Source organism: Bufo gargarizans, chromosome 2 (genome assembly GCF_014858855.1).
Source record: "Bufo gargarizans isolate SCDJY-AF-19 chromosome 2, ASM1485885v1, whole genome shotgun sequence".
NCBI classification, from domain to species: Eukaryota; Metazoa; Chordata; class Amphibia; order Anura; family Bufonidae; genus Bufo; species Bufo gargarizans.
In genome coordinates this window covers 569,590,942-569,597,169 of record NC_058081.1, presented here as the reverse complement: position 1 = coordinate 569,597,169, position 6,228 = coordinate 569,590,942, and positions in this window count along the sequence as shown.

Sequence of the window (6,228 nt, the reverse complement as noted above, 5' to 3'; positions counted from 1 at the left end):
TTCAAATGACGTATAAAAAACTCCACCCTGTCTGGAAACAAATCTACATCATCTCTCATCAACCCCCCCCCCCCCCCCCCCACCCATCCTCCTCGTCAACGGACAAACCAGCTCACCCAAACGAACTGCCCCAAAAAACGCCAAGAAAAAGGCCAATTGAAATAACCGGACCTCCTTCCCTGAACTACACACTCCCCTTAACTGATCCCCTAACTGTAAAAGTAAAGCAGACGACACCGGCCTCCTGGTATCTTCCCCAGTCCGCAACCTTCACCAACCCTTTAATGCCTGGGCTACCAAGAACGACTTGGTGAAATCAATCATCCCTCCTAACTTAAAACCAAACGCCAACCCCGCCATATAACCATTCATCTTACTCACCGACCAGCCCTCCTCCCTACAACGTCAAAGAAATTTCTAACTCCACCATCGCCCATATCACCACACCACGCCTCCCAACAATGCCATGCTTTCAAATACATAGCCCACGTACCGGGCGCCAACGATGCTTGAATGAGCCCCATTATGGTTCCTCCAACAGGTCCCACAGGCATACCGGACACTGCAATCCCACCACTTCTGCCTCCGGGGCCAGCCTCCTGAAACGATCCCACTGTGAACGAGAAAGTGCGTCAGCAACACAGTTCTCCACCCCTGGCACATGCACTGCCACCACCCAGGCATTGAGCGACAAACACTCCAACACCAACCCATGAAGGAGCCGTACCACTAGCGGCGACGAAGCTGACAAACCGTCTCAATCCATGCAACCGGCCAATGCCCAGCGCACCATTGACCCACACAAAACACCCCAAAACCAGCACCTCCCACCGCATCGGTAAACAGTTCAAATTCAAACGAGTCTATAAACTCCCCCATGAATAGCGAGTGACCGTTATACATCTGTAAAAAAAGAGCTCCACACCAGTAAGTCCGCTCGCAATTCCTTCCCCACCGAATATAATGGTGTGTGATTACCACACCCGTAGTCGCCCCAGCCAAACACCTACTGAACACTCTCCCCATGGGCATAATCCGGCACGCAAAATTAAGTTTCCCAAGCAGCGACTGAATCTCACGTAATTGCAGCTTCTTCGCCCGTAAAGCCCTTGCCATGTCCCTTTTCAAAGCTACCAATTTTTCCTCGGGCAATCTACACTCCATTCTCACACCGCCGCGGCCAAATAGCTGGTAGCTGAGGCAGAACAGGAGCCTCAGCCACCACCCGCAAGAGCATCTGAACCTGATCCTGAACCCAAGTTGAGCCCCACACTTGCCCGCAACTCCCGGATCGCTGCTTCAAGTTGCTCCATCGCACTGAGGTAATGACAGCTTCTCTCTCTCACCAAAATGGATACCGTCTTCCCCCTCCCTCCTGTATTTAACCCCTTCACTCCTCCCCCTTACTCAAACTACCCAATCCCACTCTCCCAGCGTCCCCTAACCAATCCCATTTTTCCCTGCCCACCAATCCTATACTTCCGGGGGCTCCCTAAATCAAATTCCCCGTCATGTGGGACTCCCCTCAAGGGCTCTGCCCCCTTCCTCAGTTCGGCCATTACTTTGAGTGCTGCGGTTATCTTTTCACCTCCTACGCCCACAAAAACACAGTCGTGTCCGCATTTTGTAGCTCCATGGTTTGCAGATCGCAAAGCGGTTATGAATGTGTGAATGTAGTCTTAAAGAGATTCTCTGGGATTTTTATATAGATGGCTTATACTTAAGATAGGTTATCAATATCTCATTGGAGAGTTTGGCTCCTAGCACCCCTGTGGTCAGTTGTTTTTTACCAGCTCTGGCACCGGATACAGCTCTGCAGTGTTTAGTGCTGGTTATTGCAGCACTTTTCCCACTGAAGGAGTTAGGGTCCATTCACACGTCTGTAAGTGTTCTGCGGATCCACAAAACACGGACACTGGCAATGTGCATTACGCAATTTGCGGACTGCACATCGCCAGCACTATAACAGAAAATGCCTAATCTTGTCCGCAATTGCGGACAAGAATAGGACATGTTCTATTTTTTTGCGGAAACGGAAGCATGGATGCAGAAGTGCGGATCCGCAAATGCGGAAGCGGGCAGCGCACATTCCAGCCCTATTGAAAATGAATGGGTCTGCACCCGTTCCGCTAAATTGCGGAACCGATGCAGACCCATTTTGCGGACGTGTGAATGGACCCTTATCTGGGACTTTAACATAGTTGGCCTAACACAGGGATCAGCAACCTGCGGCTCTCCAGCTGTTGTGAAACTACAATTCCCAGCATGCTCCATTCATTTCTATGAGAGTTCTTAGAAGAGCAGAGCAAGTATGCATACTGGGAGTTGTAGTTTCACAACAGCTGGAGAGCCGGAGGTTGCCTACCCCTGGGCCCTAACAGATAGGTGAGGGTCTGACTCCTGGCATCAGGCACAGTGCCGTACACTTTGTAGTGGCTGTGCGTAGTACTACACGTAGCTCTGTGCTATCTACTTGAATGGGATGGAGCTGCAGTAAGCTGCAGCATTACGTATAGCTCCTACAAAGTGTACCGCACTGTGCCCCATAAGAAATTAAGTACTATTACTAGGAGTATGACTAGCAGCTGCACAAATATTTTTTATATTGTATACTGTATGTTATGGAATGGGCCTTGTGCACATAGACATATTACAGTTCCTGAATGCTTCACTGTCTGCTAGACTTTCTGACCGGGAGACCACAGACAGTGCGGGTTGACAGCAACACATCCAGCACCGTCATAATGACCAAGGGGCCCCTCAAGGATGTGTGCTGAGCCCCCTTCTATTCACTCTGCTGACACATGACTGCACACCGTTGCATAGTTCCAAACTCTTCATCAAGTTTGTGGTGGGTCTCACCAGCAACATCGATGAGACTAACTATAGGAACAAAGTGGGCCGTCTGGCCTTATGGTGCAGACATAACAATCTCTCTCTGAATGTCGATAAGACTAAGGAGTGTTAGCTCAGCGGTCCGTGCCAGCGCTGCTACCCCTAACCGCGGGCAAGGGCACCGGGCTCCCTCTTTCCCTGCCGCCATGAGCCGTGCTTACAAGCGCGGGCAGCAGATAGCTTTGTGAACCGAGAGCAAGGCAGGTGGTTTGACTCCGCAACCAGAAAAGAGTGCGTACGCAGAAGGCAAGATTAAGAAAATTGCATTTACTATAAATTAATAAAAGCAGATTAACAGTGAAGTTACAGAGATAAAGACAAGCAAAATATTCAAAACGGTATAAACAATACAAGTCAAATATTGCAACAATTTTCACCTTTGCTGTGTCCGTATTCGCAGTGCGGACACGGAGAAATAACAGTCCCAGAAACTATCCCTAACTGACCCTAACTTTCAAGCAGGTGCACACCCCCCTTATCCCAGTGGTCCAAGTGGACCTCTTACAGTTTGTGGAAGTGCACGGCGGGGCCTGATGTCGTCCTTTTCCTTTAACCAGCGCAGGATCCGCAACAAAGAAGTCCTCCTCAGCAGGCCGGAAAACCAGATGAATATAATCCAGAATTTTACAGTTACTGTCCGGTACCTCGACAGCACTGTGAGTCTCTTTACTGCTTGGGGCAATCCACTCAGCCCAATGTTGGCTCCACAGGTTAGTTGCTGCACAGTCCTTTTTAACTTGGCTTCACTAAATGCACGGTTCCTTTATACTCCATCCGTCTCTAGACTGAAGTTCACACAGCTTGGCTGCACAGGAAAGTCCTTTAGTATCTCCACACACGTCTTACACAGCACAGAACTTGTTTTCTATCTTGCCAATATGGCAGCCGTTATAGTTCCAGTCTTTCTTCCTCTTTCTTCCTGCTCACACTGAGGCAGGCTGACATCATAAGGGGCGTGTCACTTCAACACTTAACTGCTGCCTTAAAGAGCCAGTATCACATTAATACACTTTCTCTATGGTAAACTTCAATGCAAATTGGTCCTATGCTGCCATCTACTGACCAAACGAATACTGCAGGCATTTACATTTATCTGTATTACTGAAATAGCATTATACATTAAATTTTAACACAGTTTACCAGGATAATGAAACTTAGAGGCATTACATGACTGTTTCTTACAGCTTAACTATGTTATCTATGTTCCATGCCAGAGTTTCCTTCCTGCTGCAGACTTGTACTGGTGTTTGAGCTTGCGTGGGTGTCTCTCTTTCCTATGTGGCAGCACATACACGCCCTCTGTCTCACCAGCCTATGGCCGGATTGCAGAAGGTATTTAAAGGCGCTTCCTACCATAGGAAGATGCCTGAGCAACTCATGGTCTCTAGAGTTTTGTGCAAAGGTGGTTCTTGTATCTGCTTCACTTTGTACCGGACTCTGCTTATTGAACTTCTGGACTTTGCCTGTTTGCCGCCTGCCTCTGACCTTGGATCTCATCTATGGACTTTGCCTGTTTGCCGCCTGCCTCTGACCTAGGACTTCGCTTACTGACCTTTCTTGATCGCTGCCTCTCCAGACCCAGATCCTCCTGGCCACGCATGTCCGCTTGGTGCTTGTACTGGGTACTCTGACTCTCTTTTTCAGTTTTATTTACTTATTCACCCTATGAGCACCTTTTTCCTTTGCCTATATCTCTAATCTTGTTACATAGCTCTGTACAGAACACCATATGGCGGCACATGGTTGTATAGAGCCACGGGGGTGGCATGTCCTGCAGTATAACCTCCTGATTTAACTTGCATCAGACAGAGGAGGTCATTTTGTGACCAGAGATGGACCATCATTAACCTGATCATTCTATTTTCAATGAATTGTCAGTACATCTCTACTGTAATATGTATAAGGCCTCATTCAGACGCTTAGTTTTCATATGATGGTTGCAGCTCCCAGCCTGATTGTGAGACTAATGACCCGAACTAACAGCGTCATAGATCAGTTGTTAGTTCGAGTCATTAGACCAGAAGTCAGGTCAGGACGTGCCGCCGTCATACAGATGCTAAAATACAGCCACAATATGAAAGTCTGCATGAGGCCTCAGACTCACTGCCATGTAAATGACACTTATAAGATGTGTGACATTTTATTACAATCGAAAGACAACAAGCAGGAAAGGAAAAGAATACATGGAGCAAGACAAACATCACAAATGTGCCGTAGATCTGTCTGGCTATTACAGATTAAATAAGGGCAGGTGGAACGATGCTCAGAAAGAAATCTCTGCTGACACCATTTTTAACTTCTATTGTCCTCTTCAGTTTATGGCTCTCAGTCTCTATGGAGGATTTATTAGGCTATTACACCACAAAATCAACAGTGCCATCTACAGGTTATTAGTAGTACTACCACTGATAACAGGTTGACCGCTATAGTACTGTAGCATACAGAGCTGCGAGCATCAGAAAAGCATTAGGACAATTTGTCACCTTTAAAATGGTGTGTGAGCTATGATATTCCCTTTAGGAAGGATTACGGCTTAGTACATCATCTAGCTTCGGGTAAATTACTTCAAGCAAATGACAACTTTAGGGCTCTTTCACACCTGCGTTCTTGTCTTCCGGCATAGAGTTCCGTCGTCGGGGCTCTATGCCAGAAGAATCCTGATCAGTTTTATCCCCATGCATTCTGAATGGAGTGAAATCCGTTCAGGATGCATCAGGATGTCTTCAGTTCCGGACCTGAACGTTTTTTGGCCGGAGAAAATACCGCAGCATGCTGCGCTTTTTGCTCCGGCCAAAAATCCTGAAGACTTGCCGCAAGGCCGGATCCGGAATTAATGCTCATTGAAAGGTATTGATCCGGATCCGGCCTTAAGCTAAACGTTGTTTCGGCGCATTGCCGGATCCGACGTTTAGCTTTTTCTGAATGGTTACCATGGTTGCCGGGACGCTAAAGTCCTGGCAGCCATGGTAAAGTGTAGTGAGGAGCGGAGGAGCAGCATACTTACCGTCCGTGCGGCTCCTGGGGCGCTCCAGAGTGACGTCAGGGCGCCCCGGATCCGTCTTCAAATGCTTTCAGTACACTTGCGTTTTTCCGGATCCGGTGTGTAATTCCGGCAAGTAGAGTACACGCCGGATCCGGACAACGCAAGTGTGAAAGAGGTCTTACTGGGCTCCTGAACCTACGACCATGACAATGGACAATGACCATGGTCTGCCATACTGGGACTGATTTCGCTGATGCCTGGTCACTCACCATGTCCTCACCCCATTCTCCCACCTCCTCAAACCCTTCCGTTCTTCGCACTGTATAAAACCTAGGGTCTCATGCCATGTC